Raw genomic sequence first — 18,215 nt, 5'->3', positions numbered from 1 at the left:
CACAAGGCCTGGGGCTGTTTTTTGGGGGGCACTGATTAGGTCAATTGCTAAACTAAACTAGACAGGCTCTCCTTTCTCAGGAACAGGATGCATTCAATATAAGACAAGATATCTGAGCCAGTCTGACAGGAAACAAACTGTGAAGACAAGATAACTGGGTTATAACATCTCCAAAAACATCAGGTGTTTTACTGATTTGCTCAATAGTGTATATAGATAATTGTTTCCTTCATGGGGGATTAAAGGCAGAGGCCAAATTCAGTTGGTGAATGTGGACATTACCTGGAGAAGCTGTATATGTAAAAACAATTGTCTAGATCAGTTGTACTAGCCATTACCCAGACTCTATCCTGCCACACCCTCATGCAAAACCCAGGTAATGTCCAAGTAAGTCCATGCAGAAACAGAGCAGGACATGTTTGGGATAGTTTAAAGTGGGTCAGACTTGATTCGCTGAACATTACTATGTGAAAACCCTATGCTGTTTAGTCAGATCCCACTGAAGGGCTACCGTAGAACAAACTGCTTTTAAATGAACCTGACAACATCCTCTAAGGTTCACACCTCAACAGATCAGGCTGTTTTGGCAGCATAAGCTTTTAAAAGTTAAGCCTGATGCCGTTTTTGAGCCAACTCTGCATACTCTTTGGTGCATTTTGGACTACACAGCACTTGGAATGAAGATTATCCATTTAAAGGAAAATATAGTCTATAAATATTTGTAATCTGTGTTTAGGAGACTGCCCCTACATGATGTTTGCATCTGATTTTGCAATTTCAAATTTATGTTTAAAACAGTTTTCTTCAAGTCGTGTACCAGTTAAAGACACATGAATCTGGTCTTATATGAGGGGTAATTACAGCCCAAGGGGGTCACAAAAGGTGGCCACAAAGCAAACACACTTTAGCATAAGAACTTTGATTGCACAATTTTGACTTGAAAGACTTTTAAATATGTTGATTATTGTTCAATTTAGATCTTACAAGAACTTCCATAATCACATCTAGGCTTAGACATCATGACTTAAGACTAGGGTTGCAACGGTATGAGATTTTCACGGTATGATAACCGTTTCAGAAAATACCGCGGTATCACGGTTATCACGGTATCACAGTTTGTTACATATATTATTAAACTGACCCTTAAAGAAATTACAACAAAGGTTTTTTGTTCAATTAACTATTTATTGTAGAAACACACACACGTTATACACATTACATGTACTCTAAGAAGTAAAGATCCTGTATTTAAAATATTCAGTACAATTATTTAAGTTTAAATTATTTAATATCTGATAAACTGAGCCTGGGTCAGTGTCTGATCAACAACTGTTGTAAACGTCCGTTTTACTGCCGAGTTGGTATATAACCAGATACTGCAGAAAGAGGGGATTTATTTCTGACATGATCCTCACAATAGAGATTTCTATTTTAAGGCTTTCACACCGATCCATCGTAGCACGCACTTCACGCCTGTACCTGCGTGCCCAAATTTCGGATAACACAGCGCTTTTGCGGGCGCTTACCGCATGGGTTGTGCACGACTACAAAGAGGTTTTATTTAGGTTCAGATTAAAATTATAAACTAAACACATACTTTGCGCTGCACGGCGGGGTGGTGTTCTCGGAGATGGGAGAACAGGTTTGACGTATGTCCACCTTTAGCTGTGACTTTACGGCCACATTACAAATGATGATTACAAATCGGATAACCATCCTCGGGTGCGTTCGGCGGGTCTCTGAAATAGTCCCACACTGCTGATTTTAGTTTAGCCTTTTTTTAGGCGGACGGAGATTTGTTTAGTCTGATGCACTTTCTGCTGTTCTCACCGCTGTGTGCTGAGAAGCTGAAGCGGAGCAGAGTTGCGCATGCGCGGGTGAGTTTCTCCGCTGGCATGCGTTTTACTGGTAATAAGCAAACACACACGGTATGATAACCGTGCATTTTAATACCATGGTATACCGTGAAACCGGTTACCGCTGCAACCCTACTTAAGACCACTTAGATTGACCACCCCCTACCCCCCCAATACACTCATATGCACAAACCTCTCACATCTGCAGAAAGGTTCCCACAATCTGCCCCACACATGGAACCAAAGGGGTGCCTGGAGGCTAATTAGGGGCCGCATCCCTCCTGCCGGAGGATGTTTATACTGCACCGGTCATTGACTCTGTTTAGGCCTTCGTGCCAAATCAGTGCTCTAATCCGTCAGGCTAAATCACTGTGAAGTGGAGCATCCGTGGCGTAAAACTCTGCGGTGTTGGAAGAAGGGCAGGGGTTTCTGCAGCTTTCTGTCAGGCGACCCCTTTACCTCTAGCTTGTTTTAAAGGACAATGTGGGAGTTTTAAGGTGGCGACAGAAAGCAGTGCTGGCAGGCCACTGCTGTGGAGTAGAGGCCTGGCAGAAACCTGAGAGCAAATGGCAGCACATTCGGAACCCATTATGGCATTTACCCTACTTGTCAGATGTGGCTTTCAGAACACAACTTGTGGCATGTGGTACTTGTTTGCATGGCTGTGTCTCTCTCTCTCTTTCGCTTGTTTGCTTTTTCACACACATATACACTTCATCTGAAAACCCTTCATCAATTTCAGTATAATACACACACTTTGTAAAGCTTAAAGCAATTAATTGGTGAAAAATACAGTCTCAAATACAGTCAACAAGCTAATTCAGCTTCGATTTGTTCTTTATCTATGGAAAAATGAGTGAAGATAATTTCCAAGATCTTTTGTGGGATAATTTTACTGTCACATGAGATGAGGGTTGAGTAGTTTGGCCACAAAGACTAGAGCTGCGTTTTGTAAATTTAAACCAAAAGACCTGTAACAACTGTTAAGCATGGTGGTGGGGGCATTATGCTTTTGGATTGTTTTTTGTCTAGTGTAACTAGTATACTGCATGAAGTGGATAGCTTAGTAAATAAAGGTCTCCTCAGATATACAGTCTCTGTTTTTACTGGACACAACAATGTTTTTCCAAAACAGCTATTGCCTCTCTGTTTATGCTACTTATCTGACTCCAGAATAACGGCTAAATATGTGTGAAATGTGCTTAAAAGTCAGGAAACAACTGATTTAAATAAAACTGTTCCAGTTATGGGAGCAAGAGCAAAAATCCAACCAGAATGTTGCCAGAGGCTTGTTGATGGCTACCAACAGCTTGCAGTCAAGTTTAACTTGCTAAGGGACCTTTTTAAATATGTATGTTGTACACTCATTCGGGATTAAAAACAATGGTTTAGAAAAGTAAATAACAAAAAAATAATAATTAAAAGCACAATGTTTCCATGATGTTCATGTCCATGATGAGAGTATGTTATCTTCCAAACCGCAACTGTCCATTAGTCTCGTAGCTCATGTGCAAAAGGAAAGATGCAAACCTGTCTTGGCAAATTGAATAAAATTATAAGATATGACCATTCATCAGACTATCCCATATCCTTTAACCTCATATCCATGATGCTTAGACACTGAAGAACTCGTCAGTGCAGTAGCCAAACAAGCAGCAGAACAATGGCCTCCATTTGAGCGGAATGAGGCCACAGGAGGGAGGGGCGGGACATTCACATAAGCCCCCACTGGAAACTTGCAGTCATTAATCTGATTAATGTATACAAGGTGGCAGAGTGCTGCAGCAGTTATTGTTTTGAACGTCTGGTTCTGATAATGGAGGACGAGATCTCTTTAACAGAGATTTAAGTTCAAGTTTCTTTTATAAAAAATATGCTGGTAGAATATTTATAGAATATCATCCATAAAGCTTTCACTCTCAGTTTTGAAGGATTTAAGGGCAATCTCACAGTAAAATCCTCATAAAAGAACAAGTCGTTGCGCCCGTGGCCTGCAATCTCAAACAACTGCAGATTATCAACACCAGAAGCATGTCTTCAACAGCCTGCAACAGCTGCACTACTGACAGCATCCTAATCCCCCTCACTCAGCAGAGCACCGCCCTCACAGAACGCAAAAAACACATCACAACAACATCCAAACACGTGTCCAGATCTGACACACACTGAGAGCTGACCATGCGGCAGAGCTTCAGTACACTGTACACCTTTATCCAGCAGACTGGGAGGGGCAGGGTGAGGTGTTATTGTAGTAGCAGTAGGTGTTAGCAATATGACCTGAAAATAATGTCATTATATTTTAGGGTACTTCTGCAATAATTATATTGTTGACAATATGACAAAACATTTATAAATATTTTATTAATTATAAAAATTTAAAACATAACCTACTGCTTTAAAATTCAAAAGTTTAATTTAGTATGGCATTTTTAAACATTCAATTTTGTCAATTTTGTAAACAACAGTAACTTACCAAGACTATGTATAAAATACTATTCTGTTTAAAAAAAAATCATAAAATATGATGCACATAAACGGCAATTCTAAAAAAAACAGTTCTAAAAACTCAGTACAAAATACCACTATTATCACAATATGGATTTTATCATTTTATCAATTAAAATATTATTTGTTGTGTATCATAAGTTATGCCACATCCCTACATAGTAGTATGTGATATACCAGAAGGTATGAATATTTTTTTTCATAACCTTCATAATCCTCAAACAAAGCAAAGAATGCTAAAGGTCAACCCGTTTAGCTGAAATGATAATGGCTGTCTCAGTTGATCTATTCCTATAACTATTACGTCCTAAACTCTGCCTATGAATTATTTCCCCTTTCAAGACATTACTGCTGTTCTAGGTGCCGGTATGTCCGACTGAGGGTGACCTCTGGTCATTAATTAACCTAACAATGGTCTAAGAAAGGCACATTATTAGTCATGTGGAAATTCTATTTGTGTGGGGCTATATATGTAGAAAAAATACTTTTTTTTTATTTCAAACACTTGCAAAGTCTTTTAAAGAAGTCCTTTAAGCCCTTTTTAAGAATTTACCCCTATTCTTCACAGTTGGTAATGTTTTCTCCTTATGAATTGTGTTTTTCCTTCCAAATCTACCATTGCTGATTGTGTACAAATACTGCTATTCTGACTTCTGCTCTCTTGAGTTAACCCTACTCGTTCTGATGCAAACTTGTGACAAGACTAGCCATCACTCTTTCATGATGACCGATTGTACAAGCAATGCTGCACAGTGGAACAGAGCACCACCATAGGATCTTTGCAGACATATAGGGGCTCTGATTGACCTGGTTAACCGGCATATCAGCATTTTTCTGTCTCCTAGATATCATATTGACGTCTACAGTTCCCCTGAACTGACACTTTTTTGACAATCTGGACTATAAAGAACCACAAGCTGAAAACTGGTGGCTATCGTATATCTCACTTTTTAAAACATTGATAACTTTGTTTTTAGATCTTTGGATCTTGTAGTTTCATGGAAGAGCCCATCTTTGTATGAGTATTTTTGCAGGTATTTAGAACTGATGAAATCCCTCAGACCTGACTTGCTAATCTGTGCTTTTGGTTTGCCTTAAGTTACCCAAACTTTTTTTACAGGTCAAACTGAGGATTTATGAACTCTCTGTTACAATTAGCTAAAATTATTCTATTTCATGTTTAAGTAGCCAAAGAGATTATCCCCAAACTTTGTTGTATAAGACTGAATATACACTTACAAACAAACTGTAAAATACAGACATAAACCACCTGAATAAAAAATCTGCTTACACACACAAATTAATACAATACCTACATTGGTAGAAATCTATCAAACTCAAACCACATTCTGCCATCACAAACATTTGATATCAAAAAGAGGTATTCAAATATTGCAAACACATTTTTTTTTACCAGCTAGCACTTCTATCAAGCATAAAGAACTTACCTAAGGCGCGGTGAAATATTAGAGGTTAGTAATGCCTCTGTCCAGGTACTCTGCCTGTACAGTGGCCCTGTAAGAAAGCAGAGATGAGCGAGGTGTTAAGAGAGAAGCAGCCGAACACGCTGTCCACAAAAAGACCTGTCCACAGCAAAGCAGCAAGCTAATATAAGTCCCAGCACCCAAAGGTGGCACATTCCAAGACTCAGAGCCAAATGCCGCACATAGAAAGGCTGGACTAGCCAACAAAGAGCAGTGGAAAACTCTGCACCATCACATGCACTTATTACTCCTCTGACCACGGGCCAGTCACCGGTCAGCTGCTCAGTTCAGGTCATTCAATATTACGCTTCAGTATATGAGCACAGACCTCTGACCCCAAAGAATTCAATTCTAATTACGATTCTTTAGAAAACAACTGAATAAATCATCAAATATCAGATTTTTCATTCGATTCAATCATATTATATGGGTAATAAATACACAAAAATAAATATATTTTTACACAGGGACTGGGTGATATGATGTCAAATTAAGATCATGACTAATTTATGATTTTACCTTGATTGCAATTAATGAATAAATACATACAGTATAAGCTGCTCTAGGGGCTTAGAAACAGAAAGAGATGAGCTAGTTAGAAACAACAAAAATATTAGAAAACAATGCAACAAGGCAACATGCAGTGACATGCTGTTATAAGCTCGGTTCATCACTTCCTATTAGTACAAAACAGGTTAGTACATCAATATGTTGTATAGTTACCTCCCAAACATGCAAAAATAAATTTAGTAGTCACGTTCTGCTAATGATGCTGATACAAGAACAGCTGTGTACATGGAGATATCAGAACAGTTAATTCAGCCTTCTTCTGTTTATTTACATATCATTCAACCAAAGGAATGCAAAATTAGAACTGAATAAAGTAGGCGAGATAAGTGTGCAACGGAATCCTCATTAAAATAAATCATTCATTCTCTCTGAAAAGAGACTGCACCACAATGCATGTTTTAAAATAACATTAACATACTCTGTGCAAATACACATTCTCACCAAAAACCTATGGACTGTCACTTCAAGTAAATCAGAGTAAAACAGTGTTTTAATCATAGAAATGTAAGTTTAAATAAAAATATTTTTACTACAGCTGAAACTGTAGCTGAAGCTGTACAGGGCTAGGATAGTAATATTAGCTGCAATAACTTTAATAAAGTTTTGAATTTATTAATTCTGTACTCTGGGTAAATTTTAGTCACGTGATCCACTGTGGTGTTCTGTGCTCTCGATATAGCTTTATTTTAATATAGTGTGATTTAAATCTCGGTAAGACATTGTGATGCACTGAGTAATCAGACATGCTTGTATTCATGAAGCCTTTTTTACATTTGTGTGTGCTGTAGGTGTTCACCCGGCCTAATGTTACAAAGCAAAATACCTTTTCAACTGTAACGGTCATGTTTCGTAATTGCGACTTCATGGTATTTTATAAAATTCAACCACAAATTGTGGCAGAATTCTGTATATATGTACATATATGCATGTATATATATGTAGCAAAAACACAGCACTTTTTCATTGTTTTTTCAATACTGAAAAAATGTTAGCAGTCAATATCGGTCCATGTTATCAGTTAACCAATAGGTCAATCTGGCTCTAAAAAAAAGAAGCTAGCAACAGCAAAAGTTGTATGAAACATCAGCCAAAGCTTATCTCCAACCTCCATACTGCTCATGTTCAGGACATGTTACCATCTGAGAATTACACACAGCTTCCCCTGAATCTTAAGGCCTTGCAAACAAGCTGAAGATATATGACATCATTCAAAGCATTTACCACATTCCTGCGGCCTCTCAGGTTCAAACATGCTTCTCTCATTAGTCTAGGAACATACGGACCCCTCACTATATCAGGGCACCAGGCCTCCACCTTCTTCTCACAACACCCATCGCTATGATCTCACTGCCCCTCAGTCTGCAGAACGTTAGCTAGGGCTGGGCAATATGTCTCTAAATAAAGCATCACAATATTTCTGGGTGTTTTTACGATACTCTAAAAATAAAATCGGAATAATTGTATTAATTTCAAGAATGTACTACTGCAATAAAATGTGGCTAAATAAATTATGTAATTAGCTCTGTCACCATAATTATATAATCAACTTATCATACAATATATGGATATGACCTCAATATAATTTCCTTTTGCGATATATAAAAAAAAACGACACTTTGCTAGATTTCACAATATGTTTGTAATATAACAGGTAGTGTTAATATGCAGTCTGTGTATGCAACATTGGAGTATTTGAGGTCCTTTTATATATTTTTTTCATTGCTGAATCATAAAATAGTTCCTTGCTTTTTTAAAGGGGGTAATTGCATAATTAAGATAATATATTATCATTATAACAGTGATATACAATAGTTTTAATTATATAGTTTATCACAATAATTTGTGGGACAACATATAGTCTAAATGTGTATTATGACAGGCCTAAATGTAATGTAAAATAATGTTATGTAAAAAATAAAAATCTGATTTTTTTTTGTGGCTTATTATACAAAACAAATACCATTAAAAGCTTCACAAAAATGAAATGCACTGCTTTCAACAGCATGCCACTATTATAAAAATGTAATACATTTAATTTATTGTTTCATTCTATAATTTGTGGAGCGCAGCAGTGGGGAAGTTCCAAATGTTCCACTGGAGAGCTGACTGAAGTGAATCTCTTTTGGAATAATAATGGAGAGGAAAAAGCTGGGATGGTGTAGCTCTTTTAAAAGAAGCCAAGGAAATCAGGATTGTGTCCCTGTTGTTTGGCGTATGATGGCAGGACACCGGGCAGCGAAACAAAAGCCCCATTGTTCCCAGCATGCCTACACTGGGACTCAAAGGCCACTGAGCTTTCGAGAAGCAGGGTATACTGCACCGCTCCGAGGCCAAACACTGGGCTCTTTGACAGCCGCGGTCCCTTCATGGGAGAGCCGCCGATTCAAAAATAGGAAAAAGTGGCTTCTGTATGGAGATTACAGTAACTGAGCCTTACTGTAATACAGGGGTGGGCGGTATAATAAATTATTATTTATTACTGACCAAGTTTTCAAATTATTATTCCATGATACAACCATCACTGAAGTCCAAGGGGCTGGACAGATGACTGGTTGCATACAGTCTAACAAGTGAATTTGCATAATCAACTGTAAACAAAATGTTGCTAGAATCATATTGAGAACAGTAACAGTCACACGATGAAACCATGTCTAAATGGGGTCTAAAAGTTCAGTAAAGCAGATTTTTATCTGGCAAATCTTGAGCCTACTGTAAACAACAAACACCCAGCATATGGAGAACAGGCAGCTGCTTTATACAGGAGAAAAAGATGGTACTTCCCAAAGTCTGTGGATACCTAACCATGAAAAGATCCAAGCTGGAAAACAGCACTTCAGCAATAAACCCACGAATGGAGAGAAAAGCCAGATTATCACTTCTGCTCCACACCAAGCACACAGTACACACCTTTTCTACCAGTGCTTTTGATAAGATATGAGTGCTCACTTTTACTAGCAATTATTTTTTTCGATTATTCTGATGATTCAACTACTATTTCTGCCATCTCCTCAATCACTGCCTTCTATGAACATGGCTTCTGTTCCTGCTCAAGTCTGCACACTTGTGAATGTCACCCTGTTCTTCTGTCTCCCTTGACATAACATAAGATCCTGAAATTTGAACACAATTTGAACCACATTGTTGGTTATGTTGACTTATCACTTCAGTCCCTAGCTGAAAGTGAAACACCTAGCTCAAACATTCAGGGAGAAGCTACACAATGTGGGAACTTGATTAAAAAGCATGCCTGAAATTTCCTTAGAGAACAATACAAGCCACACCTAACTCCATTAGCCATTGTGTTAGCATAATGTTTCTCATGTTAGTGACTCAACTGCACAGTTAGCCTCGTTTGACGAGATAGTGTCCAAACTCTGAACGTCACTCAGTATTAATGACAGAATAAGTGATTGTTTAGGTTTTGCAATGAGATGGAAACACCTACAAATGACTGAGGAATATGACAAAGTAAAATCCAAACAGACCGAGAACCACAGCCATGGAAATAAAATACTTCCCTGGATAAGTGAATACCTGGACCAGGTATCTTGACAAGATTGGATTTGTTATTAAAATGAATATCAAAATAAAATACAAACAATAAACTCTTAAAAACATGATTATGCAATCTAATAACCTTCGGCATAGTGTTCATCATGCAGGTCTCTGGCATTCCAACAATGGGAAGATAGGGCCCAAAATACTGTACATTCCCTTCTTATTAGCAGTCCTGGATAAGCGATGGTGATTCATATCAGTGTCTTTTTATTATGTAATAGATAGATGTGATATTTTGCTGCAGGAACATGTAATAATTAGGCAACAGTAATGATTGTATTTGAGGTGAAATGTCTAGCAGATTCTGACAGTCTCAGCTTTCCCATAATAGTTTTCAATGGTCTGATTAGGTTAAAACACAGTAACAGCCAGGGTACTTAAGATATCATATAGCTAGCACAGGTTACTGTTAGCAGATCTTGAATTCAGTTGTGACTGAGGAATTGTTGTGCATCAGGACTGCCAACTTTAACACATTCATATTTGTATGAATGGCAACCCATTTGAATTTCATAGTTTTCTGCATAATTATGTCATAAAATGATATCAAAATTACATCTGGCATAAAGAAGGCACTACATTTTACAATTAAAACATCTTCCATAATGTAAAACATGGTGGAGGAAACATCATGATTTGGGCCTGCTTTGCTGCATAAGGGCCTGACCAGCTTACCATCTCATTAAGGTAAAGATGAATGCCAAGTGTATCTAAAAATTCTAAAGGATAATGCGAGCGAGTGTCTGTAAATCAGATTAAACTCTGTAAAAGTCCTTAAAAAGGTAATGCAACAGGACAATAACCCAAACACATAATATTTGTCAATACTAGGGGTGTCACGATCTCGATATTTTATCGAAATCGAATCGAAATGAGGTCACGATCTCGAGTATCGAAGTCAAAAAGAGGATCGACGATCCCTCCCGCGCGCGCTACGCAAATAGCGCAGCGCGCTACGCAAATGGCGCGGCACCAACACAGCGCATCCTATTCATTTAAATAGAGATAGCCACTGCATGAGCGCAGTCGGCGGGAGTGTGATCACTGTTTTTATCTGTCCAACGGGGGAGGGGGGGCGGGGGTTGGGCGCGCAGGTTTTGTATCTGTATCTAACGGAGGGGTGGGTGCGCGCAGGTGAGAGCGTGTGAACTCGCTGAAATGCGTGTGTCAGTGTGACTTGAGAACACTGACTATAGATCACAGTGAGGTGGATTAAAAATCTTAAACTTATAATTGACTACACCTGTTGCTTTCCATTGAATTAAAAAAACATCTTTCTCTCAGATAAAGTAAACACAAGCGTGTTTCTGACTAAAATAAAAGCTTTTCAGGAGAGATATAAGTTATGTGTAAATATTTATAAGACAATACCCACATCACTTATCTAACCAGCCTGTACTGATTTCTGCCCCCCAATAATGCTTTCAATAACCTCTTGTAACCCCTGGGAGCCAGGGGTTACACTCTAATAGCCTTTAATAGTCTTCAGTAGCCTTTAAAAGACTTACCTGGCGGCCGTGGTGTGTCCACTAAACTCCGTAGTTATAAACATCCTGAGGTTAGCAGCGCGCTAACTGACCTGTTTATAATGTAATCCGAGCAGTGCCTCCGTGTCGGCTGTTCTAACCTGCTGCTGTTAGCTGCTTGGGCTGAAAGATGAACTGTAGTGAGCTGTATTATCCGGTTTGTGGGGTTAAAACCTTTATTTGTTTACAGAAACAGTAAAAACGGACTGGCTGAGCTCTGTAGCCCGTGGCTGGGCTGTACTGAAGTAGTGACTGAGTGAAGAGAGCGGGGCTTGTGCTGCTGCAGCTCCGACTAGTGGTTGGATGAAGAACTGCAGCTTCATGTAATGAGCAGTTTCACCAGCCATCCACACACAGCTCTGATAAACTGCTTGTTTTAATAGTGCACACTGTTGCTACCAAAAAAGTCACTAGATGGCATTACCATATATATCTTAATAAATAATAATAATAATATTTATAATATTTATAATAATAATAATAATAATAATAAATATATTATTTAAATTTTATGAGGCATAAAATAATAACAAGAAAAAAAAACAAGAAAATCGAGAATCGAATCGAATCGTGACCCTCAAATCGAAAATGAAATCGAATCGAGGATTTAGAGAATCGTGACACCCCTAGTCAATACACTTGGGACTGGGATGAAGATCAGATCACATATTTTGACGAATTTATGCAAAACACTGTGAAAATCAAATGGGTTTACCTACTTTTTCTTTCTAATGTACTTCCATTGAGAATCATATTTTACGCAAAGATAAAAATTCAAACAAAGTGCTATGAAAAATCGAAGTCCTTATAGGCAAGTCTGTTCCCTCTGCAGTTTTAACTGGGCAGTTGATGAGAACCCCCTGGAAAATACTGGAAAATGTTTGATAAACACAAAAGTTATACAAATAGTTTACTCTCAATAATGCACAGGAATGCAAACTAACTCTTTTTCTTGAAGAGCAGGATTGTATCAGTAAACAGAGGCTGGGGTTGTAAGAAAATATAAGTATATCGAAGTATTGTGATAATTCCTGCTGCAATACAAAAACAGTATGGATTTTAAATATTAGTTGAGATGTAAAGATTGTATTGCCACACTCCACAGCTCTTCATTGTATCCGTAATAATGCTCTCATGGAGAGGATGTTCACATAAATTAAATAAAAAATTGCAGTCTACATTGCTTATCACGTTTGGTCAGAGATGTTTCTCCGCATCTAAATCCACTTTAATATGAGAATTAAAGAATTAAAGAATCCAACAAAATAATACTTCAGTTTTTAAGTGATTATTTCCAAAGGAGGTTGCAAGTGCTTCTGGCAACTAAAGAGGTTTGTAGGAGTGTTAATCTTGTTCACTGTAATTCCACCCTCATCAGTGCAGTCCACAGGGTTTACTGAGTGTTTCAGAGACTGGGATGGACTGGGATGGGCAGTGTACTCACTGTTCCTCTGAAGAAAGAATTCTGGTTTATTATTTTGTTGGAAGGTTCAGCTTGATCAGTAAAATGGTAGTCTCCAAACTTCTGGAAGACTTTGGATCCAGCCCTATTCCATCCCACCTGATCCAACTAACTGCTGCTTTCAGAAATCATTGACTGGCTGATTAGAGTGTTTGAGTTAGATCTGGGTTGTAGTTGAAACCTGCAGGAAGGTAGTTTCCCAGCAGCATGGTTTGGAACACTACACTAAAATATCTAGAATTCATTATAGCACAGATTTTAAAAAGCCCCAGGACAACCAGCACCAGATAAATGCACCCATTACATTCTGCCAAATATAACCATGGATCACTGACATGTTTGATGTTGTTCTGCTCTGAAAACCAGGAGTGCTTTACTTGTAGGCATCCCTATTTTCATATGTGACATGTTGATGGTGTACATGTCCAAATATTCAAATTTGGCCTTAGCTTCTTGTCTAATATCTTTGATCAAATCAGGGCTGGATGATGTGGCCTAAATGTACATAAAAACATAATATAATTTGGATATCGATATGAAAAAAATATAGAAAAAAGGTATAGAAAACTTGCCAATAACTTCCACAACAGACATCTGTACCTTCTAACTTTTAAATAAATAAATTTTCCAACTAATGTAATGGCCCTTGAAATAAAAGTCAATCAGTGACAAATTGTATAAATAATGAATATATAAATATACTGAGCAATTAATCAAAAAAATAATCAAAATCAACATTCAGAAACATTTCAAATCAAAGTAATCTTGCGTAATCCAAGTCACTGACATATACTTACTGGCTATTTTATGTGTATTTATGTACTGTGCCCTATAAAAACCTAATACTGCATGTGTAGACACGTGACTTCATCCTGTCCAGTCTACAACATTAAGAACTTTAACACTGAGCAGATCAAGTAGCAAAGAAAAAAAATGCTGTAACATTCACTGGTTAAAACAATTGTAAATAAATCATAATCCTGTTCAAATGTCCAGTTATGATCATAATACTTAACTAAGGTCATATCGTCCCACACTGATTCTGGTGCATCCCTACTTATCTTCTAATCAAACTGCCATACTCGTACGAGTACATGACTAATATTAAAAATCATATTAAATATTAAAACTCATTTCCATTATTTAAACCTTTCCTTTCAGGAGCCTACTATATAATATTAGCCTACTGCTGTTTCTGTTAATGGAAATTACAAGCACATTTCTTATTAAAAAAGGCAAACACTCCCATCTCCTCCTACATCCAGTTCCACCTTTCCACCACACAATTCCATATGATTTACATTAAGCTACATGCCCCAATGCCCAAATCCATGCCTTTATCTGACATATTCTTAAACTGTCAATTGTTCTTTTACAATACATATGCTCCAAAATACCTTGATTAAGGTATTAAAAATGGCAAAGGATTTTAACTTTTTCTGTAAAATGGCCAGTTTAGATGTAAAAGATTTTAGTGTGACTAAACTGCATTTTTAAAAGAGGTGATTCTTTTTATCTACAAACAAACTTGTACATAAAGTATGTGGAGTCTCCTTCTGATTAGGGGTTTATTAGGGGTCCAAGCACCCAAGGTTTCTAGGAATATCTTCATATTATTATTATTTTGTCTTTATTTTTTGTCCAATCTGATAGCATTCAGCAAATTTGATTTGCATATATTGCAGACATAGTTATGCAAATGCATTCCTGCAACTTGTCTAGTCACTGTAAGAAAGTATTGGCAAAAGAACAGGATTCTCTGGAGCAAATAAACAAACATTTTAGCACAAGGCGTAATGCAAGGCATGAGCTTGAGGGGTGTAATGCACTAGGCTGTAGGCCAGTGGAACTGTGTTCTCTGAAATGGATGGTTCTCTATAATCTGGTACTTTTGGGATAAGCTAGGAAACTGGGATTGAGGTCTGGTGAAGTTCATCAAACATCTTGATCACACAAATGCTCATCTTCTTGCATGCAACCAAATCGTCACAGCCATTCTCTATAATCTACTAAAGTCTTCCAAGAACAGAAGAGCCAGTTAACCAGTAAATTTGTGTTTAAAGGTTGATGAACAGCTTGGTCAAGATGGTCATGATAATAATGAAACTAAAAAAAAAACATGCTAGATCAAAGTTGGCCAACCAGCTTTTCCAGCTGGCTCACCAGCATAGTGTAGGTTTCGCTGGATGACCTTTTTAATCACCATGGAGATCAAAGACCAGCATAGACCATATTGTGCTGGATTTTTTAAGCAGTAATGTCACACAAAAGTTTGTCAGGTGATGTAGCCTTTCATTACTTGTTAGCTGCATTGACTGTTTGGTGAAAAACTAAAGAAGCAAACTTCAGACACCAAACTCTTGACTGTTCAACTACATAAAGGAGTAAGAGCAAAATTGTGCAAATTAAAAGCTTCACTAAACCAGTCCTTTTAAGTCAAAAACAACTATTTGGAACACCATCCTAAATAACATGTCGATGTGGGGTTTGCATGGTTAGCCAAACTCAGAACCAGAAATATGTGTACATGGGCACCACATCTGGTTGTCAGTGATGGGCCCAATCAAGGTCAGTGATGGAACAGGGGGAGCTAAATATGGAGCCCATCTGGGTTGTGCACTGTACATGGGGCCTAGCTGGGATCCATATGAGATTAGGATGGGCTGTAATGATGGGCCTATTCCTAATTATGTAAACTGCCAAGATAATTATTGGTGTGCTGTATGCATTTTTCCATATATGTGAATTAACTGAAGCTCAACTCCACTAAATCCTTTTAATTTTTTTGTCAGTGTGAATGGGAATACACATTTTTCAAAAAGAGTTTACTGAAATGGATCTTGGATCCATTTACAATGGTGAACACTACTCTAATGACAGTGACAGCTAAACACATTTTTTTTTTTTGCTGATAGCTGATCGTTTTGTATAGTCTAAGGTGGTGTCTATTGGACAAGGTGGTTGAAAAGTTGATTACCCGGATAAAAAACATACCATATGCTGGTAGACTAGTTGGTTACCATCTCATTAACACTGTTTTTCTTCTAGTAATCTAGCTATCTTCCTTGGTCAGGCTGATCATGCTTGTAGACCAGCAAAACTAATAAATTAAAAAATATCCTAAACTGAGGTGGTCAGTCAGCTTAACCAATTTAACCAGATTAAGCTGACCATGTTAGTCATGTTGGCCGTGCTGGTCAAAAGGCATGGTCAAACTTAGTCATACTGGTTATATAGCTTGATAGGTTTCAGACCAGCTAAACTCATACATACCTTGCGCTTGGCAAAAACTTTTTATGCATTGGAAACATTGGCTCGTAACCCAAGAAAAGGAGCGAAGTTATTTTCTCTAGAGCTTTCTAAAGAATGTTTTTCATATTTTTAAGTCTTTTTGAAGCCAAGAATAGCATTTAATTAAGCTAATCTACATTAAAAGTGCAAAAATGGAATAAGATCAACTCCAGTAACATTTTGCATGCATTATTTTGTACCAATCTAAATGGGAATCAAACATTTTAGAGACTTGGATCGATCTTGGGTGGTTCCTTAAAATAGATTTTTGTCATGTTTTTCAACCAGCTTGGCTCATACCATAGTCATACTTGGTTATACTGGTAATCTAGCTAGCTTGCTTGGTCAGGCTGATCATGATTGTAGACCAGCTAAACTAAATTCAATATTAAATCCAAAAATATCCTATACAGGTCAAGAGATAAGATGGTCAGCCAGTTTAACCAATTTAACCAGCTTGAGATGACCATGCTAGTCAGTTTGCCATTCTGGTAACCCAGCTTGGTCATGCAAGCCATGCTGTTCAGTGAGCATGGTCATGCTTGGTCATGCTTGTATACCAGCTAAACTTGCTTTTAAACTCAAACATACCCTATGCTTGGCAAAAAAATATATTTTTTCTACGTTGCATGCATTATAAACATCTTATGATTATAATCCAAGAAAATTAGGAAATACATTAAATTACATTCTAAAGGACTCTAAACTATCAACAAACAGTAAGCCGGTATAAAAGCCAACAATAGCATTTTTCTTAAGGAAAATCTACATAGGAAGTATTGGAAAAAAACTAAAAATAATAAGTATCCGTTCCACCTTAAGGCGCCGGGGTATAACTGCTGCACTATTTAAGGTGGAACGGATCATTCGAATATAACGTTACTTTCCTCTTAAAAAGGAACCAACTTAAAGCTTATGTTCACAGCCACTAAAATGTCTATTGTATATCAAAACTGTGAACTTTAACCAGCATAAAAGTTTATAAAAGCTTGTAAAAACAAATCGAGCTTGAATTGAACTTACTTAGAAGCTGCAGGCGAGCAATGCTGCTGCTGCTGCTAACGTTAAGATCCCAGATCAGCGACTAGCAGCAGACCTCCATGAACTTCTTTAAACTGATAAAGGCGATCTATAATCAGATCCAAACCGGTTTTGCGTTAAAAAACGAGTTAAACTGATAAACTAAAGCGCCCAGCAAACGAAGCACTCAGGCACCTTCCTCCCTTCCTGCCATGGTAACGAAACTAAACGGAGAAATAATATCCTGTAGGAGAGAGAGCAGGAGGCAGGATCAGCATTATGTCCATAGATCCAATTAGCTGCAGGATTTAACCCCTTCCAGTTAAAGTACACAGCGATCCGTCCACTGGTGTTTGTGTAGAATTCCTCTATAAGCAGAGAAAAGTCAGTACGCAGAGTTACAGCTGAAATACAGACGATTAAACAGCCTCCCTGCTGCGTTAATCCCAAATAACGTACTACTGACAGCCCGCTCTGCTCCAGCAGCAACAGGCAAACACGCAGAGAGCGGCTGAAACGTGGGAAACAGCGATCTCTGTAGGATTGTGGCGGAAACCTGAACTGCGCATAATCACTGCGGGGCTGCTGCTAGGGGTGGGTGATATGGCCCTGAAATAATATCACGATTTTTAAAAAATATTTCAAGAATACACTACTGCAACAAAATGAAAATTAAGTTTTATTATTTCATAAAATGAAAACTTAATTTTCATTTTGTTGCAGTAGTGTATTCTTGAAAATAAGAAATACCCTAATGTAATAACTAGGGGTAGGTGATATGGCACAATATTTCAGGGTATAATATCGTTCACGATATTTAAAAAAATATTGGTGATATTATTACATACGATATGATATGGCACACTCCTAGCTTCTACTACGCTACTTAAAGCAGATGGTCTTTTAGAATGTTTCTTTTATTTGGATACAAATATATTTATAT

The 18,215-nt window shown here is 37.6% G+C and overlaps 1 protein-coding gene across 4 annotated transcripts in view; it reads right to left on the bottom strand.

The window, feature by feature from the left end:
- The window catches only part of pacsin3 (protein kinase C and casein kinase substrate in neurons 3), a 52,263-nt gene extending 34,506 nt beyond the window's left edge, over positions 1 to 17,757 (bottom strand). For 2 of the 4 annotated variants that reach the window (XM_049465782.1, XM_049465786.1), the window contains exons 1-2: positions 17,276 to 17,757; positions 5,810 to 5,876 (exon numbers count right to left, since the gene is read on the bottom strand). The gene's annotated coding sequence lies outside the window, so the exon portion shown is untranslated. The remainder of the gene's footprint in view (positions 1 to 5,809; positions 5,877 to 17,275) is intronic. The other 2 variants (XM_007231834.4, XM_049465783.1) reach the window with 2 other exon arrangements.
- Positions 17,758 to 18,215: the final 458 nt, after the last annotated feature.

The sequence above is a fragment of the Astyanax mexicanus genome, chromosome 16, assembly GCF_023375975.1.
Source record: "Astyanax mexicanus isolate ESR-SI-001 chromosome 16, AstMex3_surface, whole genome shotgun sequence".
Classification (NCBI taxonomy): domain Eukaryota; kingdom Metazoa; phylum Chordata; class Actinopteri; order Characiformes; family Acestrorhamphidae; genus Astyanax; species Astyanax mexicanus.
This window is presented reverse-complemented; position numbering and strand designations above follow the sequence as displayed.